This window comes from Neoarius graeffei, chromosome 22, assembly GCF_027579695.1.
Source record: "Neoarius graeffei isolate fNeoGra1 chromosome 22, fNeoGra1.pri, whole genome shotgun sequence".
In the NCBI taxonomy this organism is placed as follows: Eukaryota; Metazoa; Chordata; class Actinopteri; order Siluriformes; family Ariidae; genus Neoarius; species Neoarius graeffei.
The window spans coordinates 34,075,808-34,088,317 of NC_083590.1; the positions used below are offsets into that span (position 1 = coordinate 34,075,808).

Below are 12,510 nucleotides of genomic sequence, written 5' to 3' on the forward strand. Positions count from 1 at the left end.
TTATTATTACGAGACACTAAGTCAGTACTATGAGACACTAAGTCAGAATCCATTGTTATTAGATAAGATTTTATTACGAGACATTAAGTCATGATTATGAGACACCAAGTCAGTACTATGAGACATCAAGTCATTATTATGAGACACAGTCAGAAACCATTGTTATTAGATAAGATTTTATTATGACGAGACATTGTCATGATGAGACACCAAGTCAGTACTATGAGACACCAAGTCAGTACTATGAGACATCAAGTCATTATTATGAGACATTAAGTCAGAAGCCATTGTTATGAAATAAGATTTTATTATTACGAGACACTAAGTCAGTACTATGAGACACCACGTCAGTACTATGAGACACTAAGTCAGAAGCCATTGTTATGAGATAAGATTTTATTATTACGAGACATTAAGTCATGATAATGAGACACCAAGTCAGTACTATGAGACACCAAGTCAGAAGCCATTGTTATGAGAAGATTTTATTACGAGACACTAAGTCACTACTATGAGACACCAAGTCAGTACTATGAGACACCAAGTCAAGATTATGAGACACTAAGTCAGAACGCATTATGAGATAAGATTTTATTATTACGAGACACTAAGTCAGTACTATGAGATACTAAGTCAGAAGCCATTGTTATTAGATGAGTTTATTATTACGAGACACTAAGTCAGAAGCCATTATTAGATAAGATTTTATTATTACAAGACACTAAGTCAGTACTATGAGATACTAAGTCAGAAGCCATTATTAGCTAAGATTTTATTATTACGAGACACTAAGTCAGAAGCCATTATGAGATAAGATTTTATTATTACGAGACATTAAGTCATGATTATGAGACACCAAGTCATTATTATGAGACACTAAGTCAGAAGCCATTGTTATGAGAAGATTTTATTATTACGAGACACTAAGTCAGTACTATGAGACACCAAGTCAGAATCCATTATTAGATAAGATTTTATTATGAGACATTAAGTCATGATGAGACACCAAGTCAGTACTATGAGACACTAAGTCAGTACTATGAGACACTAAGTCAGAAGCCATTGTTACGAGATAAGATTTTATTATTACGAGACACTAAGTCATGATTGAGACACCAAGTCATGATTATGAGACACCACGTCATTATTATGAGACACTAAGTCAGAAGCCATTGTTATAAGATTTTATTATTATGAGAAACTAAGTCAGTACTATGAGACACTAAGTCAGAATCCATTGTTATTAGATAAGATTTTATTATTATGAGACATTAAGTCATGATTATGAGACACCAAGTCATTATTATGAGACACTAAGTCAGAAGCCATTGTTATGAGATAAGATTTTATTATTACGAGACACCAAGTCAGTACTATGAGACATCAAGTCATTATTACGAGACACTAAGTCAGAAGCCATTATTAGATAAGATTTTATTATTACGAGACACTAAGTCAGTACTATGAGATATTAAGTCAGAAGCCATTGTTATTAGATAAGATTTTATTATTACGAGACATCAAGTCATGATTATGAGACACCAAGTCATGATTATGAGACACTAAGTCAGAATCCATTGTTATGAGAAGATTTTATTATTACGAGACACTAAGTCAGTACTATGAGACACTAAGTCAGAATCCATTATTGGATAAGATTTTATTATGAGATATTAAGTCATGATGAGACACCAAGTCAGTACTATGAGACACTAATGCCGCTTTTCCACTACAAACGCGGCTGAGCCGTGCCGTGCTGAGTCGAGCTGAGTCGGGCTGAGCGGGGCTATTGAAGTTGCATTTCGACTACAACCGCGCTGAACCGTGCTGGCTGGAAGTGGGTGGACACATTGGGTGGAGTTAGCGAAAGTGGGTGGACGTCACGTGATGTCGTTAAGCAGCGCAAACAGTGAGATCAGTGACAGTGGCGGAACAAGTCAGAGCCGGGCCGGGGGCGGGGCAAATGACCGGGCCCTTTATTAAAGCTTATCATAACATCATTTTAGGCTACAAAATGTCCGCAACTGCGGTGTTTACCAATTTCAACACTACCGGGTGCAACTATGTTATTTAGTACATCAAGTCCTTCAAACGAACATGTAACTCAGAAACAAAAAACATTAGGATACTGTACATGGCTCATAATAAAACATCAATAGCCTATACTGCGCACATTATTTGAAGGGCATACGAATGAGCGCTCAGAGGTTGCAACGGTGACAGGAAGAGTCAGAAATAAAAGGAGGGTGGTGCAAACCTCACTGAATGCACTGTGTTTACCAATTTCAACACTCCGTACATTAAGTCCTTCAAACGAACATGTAACTCAAACAAAAAAACATTCGGCGACATACTGTACATGGCTCATAATAAAACATCAATAGCCTACTGCGCGCATTATTTGAAGGGCATACGGCGAGCCTTGCGCTCCGCGAACTCGTCCACGATGCTCTGTATGTCACTGATTCAGTGATCTTTTCAGCGGTAGTCTCACGACCCGGATAGTAAACAATAAACATGGAGGACATGGAGTCGTTAGTGTTGCTGGTCTTGGTGCTGTGGCTTGTTGTCACCGACAACGCCAACAGATACTGGCAAGAGCGTATAGATGAGGCGAGGCGCATAAGGCTTCAGAAATTCTCGTAATTCATAATTATTCTTCTTCCGGGTTTGCGGTGTTTACAGATCCCAGCGCGCTCGCAGGGCATGTGAGGACACTCCTCCTCACCAATCAGTGCACAGGGGAGTGTCTGCTCACACCCCCAGCCTCACTCGGCACGGTTTGGCTCGCTTCAGCCCCACTCCAAAACGGTGCGAGTTTTAGGGGCTAAGCAGGGCTGAAACGAGCTGAGTCGTGCTGGTTTTTGGTAGTCGAAACGCGAGCCGTGTCGGGCTGAAGTGAGCTGAAGCGAGCTGAAGTGAGCTGAAAAAGGGTAGTGGAAAAGGGCCATAAGTCAGAAGCCATTGTTACGAGATAAGATTTTATTATTACGAGACACTAAGTCATGATTGAGACACCACGTCATTATTATGAGACACTAAGTCAGAAGCCATTGTTATTAGATAAGATTTTATTATGAGACATTAAGTCATGATTGAGACACCAAGTCATTATTATGAGACACTAAGTCAGAAGCCATTGTTAAGATTTTATTATTATGAGAAACTAAGTCAGTACTATGAGACACTAAGTCAGAATCCATTGTTATTAGATAAGATTTTATTATTATGAGACATTAAGTCATGATTATGAGACACCAAGTCATTATTATGAGACACTAAGTCAGAAGCCATTATTAGATAAGATTTTATTATTACAAGACACTAAGTCAGTACTATGAGATACTAAGTCAGAAGCCATTATTAGATAAGATTTTATTATTACGAGACACTAAGTCAGAAGCCATTATTAGATAAGATTTTATTATTACGAGACATTAAGTCATGATTATGAGACACCAAGTCATTATTATGAGACACTAAGTCAGAAGCCATTGTTATGAGAAGATTTTATTATTACGAGACACTAAGTCAGTACTATGAGACACCAAGTCATGATGAGACACTAAGTCATTATTATGAGACAAAGTCATTATTATGAGACACTAAGTCAGAAGCCATTGTTATTAGATAAGATTTTATTATTACGAGACACCAAGTCAGTACTATGAGACATCAAGTCATTATTATGAGACACTAAGTCAGAAGCCATTGTTACAAGATAAGATTTTATTACTACGAGACACTAAGTCAGTACTATGAGACACCAAGTCATGATTATGAGACAAAGTCATTATTATGAGACACTAAGTCAGAAGCCATTGTTATTAGATAAGATTTTATTATTATGAGACATTAAGTCATGATTGAGACACCAAGTCATTATTATGAGACACTAAGGCCGAATCCCATTTCACCCCTTGGACCAACCCCTTGGCCCTTCCCCTCCATTTTGCGCGTTCACGTGAAGGGGTAGGGGTATCCCAATCCCAGTTAACGCGGAGGGGTAGGGGAAGGGGTAGGGCTTCTGTACCCCTCCAAACGGAGATTTTCCTGGAGCTGACTCCGAACGAAGGGGTTTGAGTGATTTCCCACAATGCCATGCGGATTTCAGCGAGATTTCATGCGGATTTCAGAAAGATGGCGGTTCCCGCGGCGAAAGATTGTCATAAATGTATTTTCTCCATTATTTACGTGTTTTAAGTTGTTATCCAGAGGAAACACGCTGCTTGATTCGCTTTCGAGCTGAGAATGAGCAGCGATTTCTGAAATCCAAGCTGCTGCTTAAAAGCTTTGGGAGTGAGTATTGTTTTCGGTTGCTTGACTGCGTACGTTTTGTTCTGTTATTCTCGCTTTTATTGTTTACATGAGTGTTCTGACACCTCATTCTGTCGGATGTGGTGCACGAAGTGCCAAAGATATCCCATTCAGTGGTGTTAGTTAACAAATCACACCCTGCCAGCAGAGATTTCTGGTTCTGCCTCTGGCTCTGACTGTAGCGGCTGGTCGCAGCCAATGACGCATTTGGTCGCGTTTTGCTAACGTAAACGCTGACGGAGGTACGCGATGACGTATGCGATCGTTGAAGGGCTATCCCAATACGTAAGGGTTGAATTTCAAGCCCTATCCCTTGTAGCTCAGTTTCAAGGGGAAGGGCCAAGGGGAAGGGGGAGGGGGAGGGGTAGAAATTAGAATTGGGATTGGGTCAAAGTCAGAAGCCATTGTTATGAGATAAGATTTTATTACTACGAGACACTAAGTCAGTACTATGAGACATCGTCATTATTATGAGACACTAAGTCAGAAGCCATTGTTACAAGATAAGATTTTATTACTACGAGACACTAAGTCAGTACTATGAGACACCAAGTCATGATTATGAGACACCAAGTCAGTACTATGAGACACTAAGTCATTATTATGAGACACTAAGTCAGAAGCCATTGTTATGAGATAAGATTTTATTATTACGAGACACCAAGTCAGTACTATGAGACATCAAGTCATTATTATGAGACACTAAGTCAGAAGCCATTGTTACAAGATAAGATTTTATTACTACGAGACACTAAGTCAGTACTATGAGACACCAAGTCATGATTATGAGACAAAGTCATTATTATGAGACACTAAGTCAGAAGCCATTGTTATGAGATAAGATTTTATTATTACGAGACACTAAGTCAGTACTATGAGACATTAAGTCATGATTGAGACACCAAGTCATTATTATGAGACACTAAGTCAGAAGCCATTGTTATGAGATAAGATTTTATTATTACGAGACACTAAGTCAGTACTATGAGACACTAAGTCAGAAGCCATTGTTATTAGATAAGATTTTATTATTACGAGACATTAAGTCATGATTATGAGACACCAAGTCAGTACTATGAGACATCAAGTCATTATTATGAGACACTAAGTCAGAATCCATTGTTATTAGATAAGATTTTATTATTACGAGACACTAAGTCAGTACTATGAGACACCAAGTCAGTACTGAGACACTAAGTCAGAAGCCATTGTTATGAGATAAGATTTTATTACGAGACACTAAGTCAGTACTATGAGACTAAGTCAGAAGCCATTGTTATGAGAAGATTTTATTATTACGAGACACTAAGTCAGTACGATGAGACACTAAGTCAGAAGCCATTGTTATTAGATAAGATTTTATTATTACGAGACATTAAGTCATGATTATGAGACACCAAGTCAGTACTATGAGACATCAAGTCATTATTATGAGACACTAAGTCAGAATCCATTGTTATTAGATAAGATTTTATTATTACGAGAAATTAAGTCATGATGAGACACCAAGTCAGTACTATGAGACACCAAGTCATTATTATGAGACACTAAGTCAGAAGCCATTGTTATGAAATAAGATTTTATTATTACGAGACACTAAGTCAGTACTATGAGACACTAAGTCAGAATCCATTGTTATTAGATAAGATTTTATTATTACGAGACACTAAGTCAGTACTATGAGACACCAAGTCAGTACTGAGACACTAAGTCAGAAGCCATTGTTATGAGAAGTTTTTATTACGAGACACTAAGTCAGTACTATGAGACTAAGTCAGAATCCATTGTTATTAGATAAGATTTTATTATTACGAGACATTAAGTCATGATTATGAGACACCAAGTCAGTACTGAGACACCAAGTCATTATTATGAGACACTAAGTCAGAAGCCATTGTTATAAGATTTTATTATTACGAGACACTAAGTCAGTACTGAGACACTAAGTCAGAAGCCATTGTTATGAGATAAGATTTTATTACGAGACACTAAGTCAGTACTATGAGACTAAGTCAGAATCCATTGTTATTAGATAAGATTTTATTATTACGAGACATTAAGTCATGATTATGAGACACCAAGTCAGTACTGAGACACCAAGTCATTATTATGAGACACTAAGTCAGAAGCCATTGTTATAAGATTTTATTATTACGAGACACTAAGTCAGTACTGAGACACTAAGTCAGAAGCCATTGTTATGAGATAAGATTTTATTACGAGACACTAAGTCAGTACTATGAGACTAAGTCAGAATCCATTGTTATTAGATAAGATTTTATTATTACGAGACATTAAGTCATGATTATGAGACACCAAGTCAGTACTGAGACACCAAGTCATTATTATGAGACACTAAGTCAGAAGCCATTGTTATAAGATTTTATTATTACGAGACACTAAGTCAGTACTGAGACACTAAGTCAGAAGCCATTGTTATGAGATAAGATTTTATTACGAGACACTAAGTCAGTACTATGAGACTAAGTCAGAAGCCATTGTTATGAGATAAGATTTTATTATTACGAGACACCAAGTCAGTACTGAGACACTAAGTCAGAAGCCATTGTTATGAGATAAGATTTTATTACGAGACACTAAGTCAGTACTATGAGACTAAGTCAGAATCCATTGTTATTAGATAAGATTTTATTATTACGAGACATTAAGTCATGATTATGAGACACCAAGTCAGTACTGAGACACCAAGTCATTATTATGAGACACTAAGTCAGAAGCCATTGTTATAAGATTTTATTATTACGAGACACTAAGTCAGTACTATGAGACACCAAGTCAGTACTGAGACACTAAGTCAGAAGCCATTGTTATGAGATAAGATTTTATTACGAGACACTAAGTCAGAATCCATTGTTATTAGATAAAATTTTATTATTACGAGACATTAAGTCATGATTATGAGACACCAAGTCAGTACTATGAGACATCAAGTCATTATTACGAGACACTAAGTCAGTACTATGAGACAACAAGTCAGTACTATGAGACACTAAGTCAGAAGCCATTGTTATTAGATAAGATTTTATTATTACGAGACACTAAGTCATTATGAGACACCAAGTCAGTACTATGAGACACCAAGTCATGATGAGACACCAAGTCAGAAGCCATTGTTATGAAATAAGATTTTATTATTACGAGACACTAAGTCAGTACTATGAGACACTAAGTCAGAATCCATTATTAGATAAGATTTTATTATTACGAGACATTAAGTCATGATTATGAGACACCAAGTCAGTACTATGAGACATCAAGTCATTATTATGAGACACTAAGTCAGAAGCCATTGTTATGAGATAAGATTTTATTATTACGAGACACTAAGTCAGTACTATGAGACACCAAGTCATGATTATGAGACACTAAGTCATTATTATGAGACACTAAGTCAGAAGCCATTGTTATTAGATAAGATTTTATTATTATGAGACACTAAGTCAGTACTATGAGACACCAAGTCAGAATCCATTGTTATTAGATAAAATTTTATTATTACGAGACATTAAGTCATGATTATGAGACACCAAGTCAGTACTATGAGACATCAAGTCATTATTATGAGACACTAAGTCAGAAGCCATTGTTATGAAATAAGATTTTATTATTACGAGACACTAAGTCAGTACTATGAGACACCAAGTCAGAATCCATTGTTATTAGATAAGATTTTATTATTACGAGACATTAAGTCATGATTATGAGACACCAAGTCAGTACTATGAGACATCAAGTCATTATTATGAGACACTAAGTCAGAAGCCATTGTTATGAGATAAGATTTTATTATTACGAGACACTAAGTCAGTACTATGAGACACCAAGTCATGATTATGAGACACTAAGTCATTATTATGAGACACTAAGTCAGAAGCCATTGTTATTAGATAAGATTTTATTATTACGAGACATTAAGTCAGTACTATGAGACATCAAGTCATTATTGAGACACTAAGTCAGAAGCCATTGTTATAAGATAAGATTTTATTATTATGAGACACCAAGTCATTATTATGAGACACCAAGTCATTATTATGAGACACCAAGTCAGAAGCCATTATTATATAAGATTTTATTATTATGAGACATTAAGTCATGATTGAGACACCAAGTTATTATTGAGACACTAAGTCAGAAGCCATTGTTATTAGATAAGATTTTATTATTACGAGACATTAAGTCAGTACTATGAGATACTAAGTCATTATTATGAGACACCAAGTCAGAAGCCATTGTTATGAGATAAGATTTTATTAATATGAGACACTAAGTAATAAGTAATTAATATTGAGATAGGGTTTTTTTATTATTATTATTATTATTATTATATCAAGTCATAATGATGAGAAATCTTCCCACAGTCAGGCTCCCATTGGTTACATTAAACTTAAAGCCTGAAGATGTATGATGTCATTAAAAAAAAGTAAACAGTCGCTACCTGGTTGTAGTAATAATGAGAAGAGAAGCGAGTGATTAGTTTCTTCGGTAAACTTGCCTTGTGAATGAAAAACAGAAACCTGGAGAGGAAACGCATTTGCTGAGCCTGAGTGTGTGTGTGTATATGAGTGTGTGTGTGTGTGTGCAGAATCTCCTGTGCTGTGTGTAATAAACATGTGCGGTTTGTGTGCACTTTCAGCTGAACACGAGGACATGGCCGCGGTCTCTGAGCTCCAACTTCTCCTCATTAGCGCCTCGGCTGCTCTCAGCTCAGGGCTCGCATTGTATTCCTTACCTTCTTTAGCGCCACTGATTTTTTTTCTTTTTTTTTTCTCCCCCTGGAGGGAGTTTACCGCTTTTTTCCTAAAAGGACGACAAAGCGCACTTCCCACCAGTCCGCGCCCCAACGACGGTCACCGGCAGCCTGGATGCACACACAAAAAAAACTGCTTTTATTTTTTATTTTAAAAAAATTGCACCGCAAACGCGCTCCGACCAATTCTTCCTAAATGTAGCTTCGTTGTTCAAGCACATAAAAAGAGAAAATGGCGCATTGAATGACAGGGAAGTGACGTCCATTCCTAATTAGCATATTTCATTCCTGACCAATGAAATGTCAGTGCACTAAAAGTCGAGAAACTCTTAATAAACAGCATCTCCACTCCCTCTGCTGTCTTCACGTCATGCTACACTGACAAGCCTACACTGCTCATGTGGAAAATTAAATCAATAACTTCATTAAGTCAATCCAAAATTAATTATTTGGCATTTTGGAACTCCTAAGTGGGCGGGACTACTGGGTCTATATACACAGCACAGCCACCAGAGGGCGTCTGTGGGCTGCTTGGTCGCTCAGCAACTGCAAAAAAGTGGGAGGACCTTGTGATGGCTGAAGTCATATCACCCCATATGTCACTGGCCAATAGGAGCCGAGCAATCATGACTATTCTGTACTCTATCTGAAAGTACAAAAGATGAAATGTCCACTAGCTATTTATAAGGTAGCAAAATGCAAAAATCTGTCTTCTGAATTACGCACAACAGGTGTCAGGCTAAAATTTACCTCAAATTGTCTACGTGCAAATTTATCACCCGATACGTCTTGAACCAAATGTTAACCAGGTTCTTATTCTTTTGGCTGCTCCCGATTGGGGTCGCCACAGCGGGTCTTTCGTCTCCGTTGCTCCCTGTCTTCCACATCCTTCTCTACCACACTTTCATGTCCTCTCTCACGACATCCATGTATCTCTTCGTTTTCGTGTGCCCGGCAGCTCCGTCCTCAACATTCTAGTTCTCTGCATTTCTTCTCAGGATGTGCCCGTACTATCTCAGTCTCATCTCTCTTAGCTTAATTCCCAAGCTCTCTACATGTGCTGTCCCTCTGATGTGGTCGTTCCTTACCCTGTCCAACCTCCCATCGCAAACCTTAACATCCTCAAGTCCACCACCTCCAACTTTGCCTCCTGTCTCTTCGTTAAGGGTACAGGCTCCAATCCATACATCACAGCTGGTCTCACTACCGTCTTATACATCTTACCTTTCACTTGTGCTGGGACTTTCCAAACACAAATGACTCCCGAAATCCTTCTCCAATTGCTCCACCCTGCCTGCACTCTCTTTCTCACCTCACCATCGCAGCCTCCATTTTCCTGCACAGTTGACCCCAGGTACTTGAATTCACCAGCTTGCTTTACGTCTACTCCTTGCATCTTCACTCCACTCTCATCCCCATTCTCCCCATTGATGCACATGTATTCTGTTTTGCTCCTGCTCACCTTCATTCCTCTTCATTCCAATGCCTCCCTCCATCTCTCCAAACCCAACTCAACCTCCTTTCTACTTTCACCACATATCACAAGATCATCCACAAACATCATGTTCCATGGTGACTCTTGCCTCACTTCATCCGTCAAGCTATCCATCACTATGGCAAACAAGAAAGGACTCAAAGTAGATCTTTGATGGAGTCCCACCTTCACCTTGAACCATTCATTAGTTCCAACTGCACACCTCGCTGCTGTTTCACTGTTCTCATACATGTCTTGCACCACTCTAATATACTTCTCATTCACTCCACATTTTCTCATACAATACCATAACTCATCTCTCGGCACTCTATCGAATGCCTTCTCCAGGTCTACAAACACGCAGTGTAGCTTTCTCTGGCCTTCCCTGTACTTCTCCATTAACATTCTTAAAGCAAAATTGCATCCGACGTGCTCTTCCTTGGCATAAACCCGTACTGTTGTTCACAGATTGCTACCTCTCTTCTCAATCTCACCTCTAATACCCTAATACAAATGTTGACCAGGTTATGGAATTGAAATTCAGCAATATAAAACAAGTTACACAAAAGCTGTTCTGGTGTGCAGGGGAGGTTAGTTGAAAACCTAGATTACAAGTGTCAGCATTGTCTCGGAGATACTCGGCCAACTGATGCAAGACCGTGCAGTGAGGTAATCTTGGCAGGTAACAAACTAGAGGTCATCTATAGCTTTGTATACCTTGGTGATGGTATCTGCCCAGGAGGTGGTTGTGAACTGGCAACAATTATCAAAACTCGTTCTGCTTGGGGAAAGTTTAGAGAGCTGCTGCCATTGTTAACCTGCAAAGCTGTCTCACTTCATACCTGTGGTCAACTATACAGCAGTTGTGTGCGTAGCACCATGTTATACAGTTCTGAATGTTGAGCACTCCGAAGAGATGACCAAAAACGGCTTGAGCATAATGAAAGAGCCATGCTTTTATGGATGTGCAATGCCAAAAGAGGAACACGAATTAGCACGTCTTCTCTTCTGCGGATGCTGAACCTCCGTCACCTTGACACTGTCCTCAGATGCAATCGTCTCCGTTGGTTTGGACACATCCAACGCCGTAATTCTTGGATCAACAGATGTACTACCTTGGAAGTTGAAGGAGCGAACAACCGTGGTCGATCTCGAAAAAGCTGGAAAGAATCTATCCGTGCTGACTTGAAGCTATGGAATATCGCAGAGGAGGCGACTCAAGACCGTGCTGAATGGAGAGCTCTGCTGAAGACTGCTAGTCATACACATGTCTGATGTGTCAACTGACTCAAAACGGATAGTGAGTGAGTGTTACATTAGCTCAAAAACTTAAGCTAAGCGTAAATCCTGAAGTACGTAATACCTGCGATAAACGTTCACAGAAGGTAAAAACCTATGTGAATCTATCGTATATTACCTACAACCCCAAGTTAAGATGGTATGCAAAATACGAATTAAAAAAAGAAAGCAGTGATTTCGAAATGCACTTTGATTTGTATTTCATTGTGGGCAGTACGAACCCGAGATATTTCATGTTTTATCTTGTCAACTTCATTTCAGTTGTTAATATACATCCATTCCTGCATTTCAGGCCTGCAACACATTCCAAAAATAGTTTGGACAGGGTGCAATTTACAGCTAGTAATGAGGTAAAGCAATTAAATAATGATTTGAAACAGGTGACATCGATAGATGATTGTAATAATGATTGTATTGAAATGTTTAAAAACAATGTTCCTCAGAAAACGCTACAAAGGGATTTGTACATTTCACCCTCTACAGTGTATAATATCGTTAAACGATTCAAGGAATCTGGAGGAATTTCAGTGCATAAAGGGCAAGGGCACAAGCCTAATCTGAACACCTGTGATCTCTGATCCCTCAGACAGCACTGCATCAAGAACCATCATTCATCTGTATCTGACAGAACCACATGGGCTTGGGATTA

The 12,510-nt window shown here is 38.5% G+C and overlaps 1 protein-coding gene across 4 annotated transcripts in view; it reads right to left on the reverse strand.

The window, feature by feature from the left end:
* Nucleotides 1–12,510, reverse strand: part of adnp2b (ADNP homeobox 2b) — an 82,068-nt gene that overhangs the window by 38,733 nt on the left and 30,825 nt on the right. Inside the window, exon 1 of one of the 4 annotated variants that reach the window (XM_060904753.1) lies at nt 9,071–9,319. The exons of 1 other annotated variant lie outside the window; for it this stretch is intronic. The gene's annotated coding sequence lies outside the window, so the exon portion shown is untranslated. 2 more of the 4 variants (XM_060904754.1, XM_060904756.1) reach the window with 2 other exon arrangements.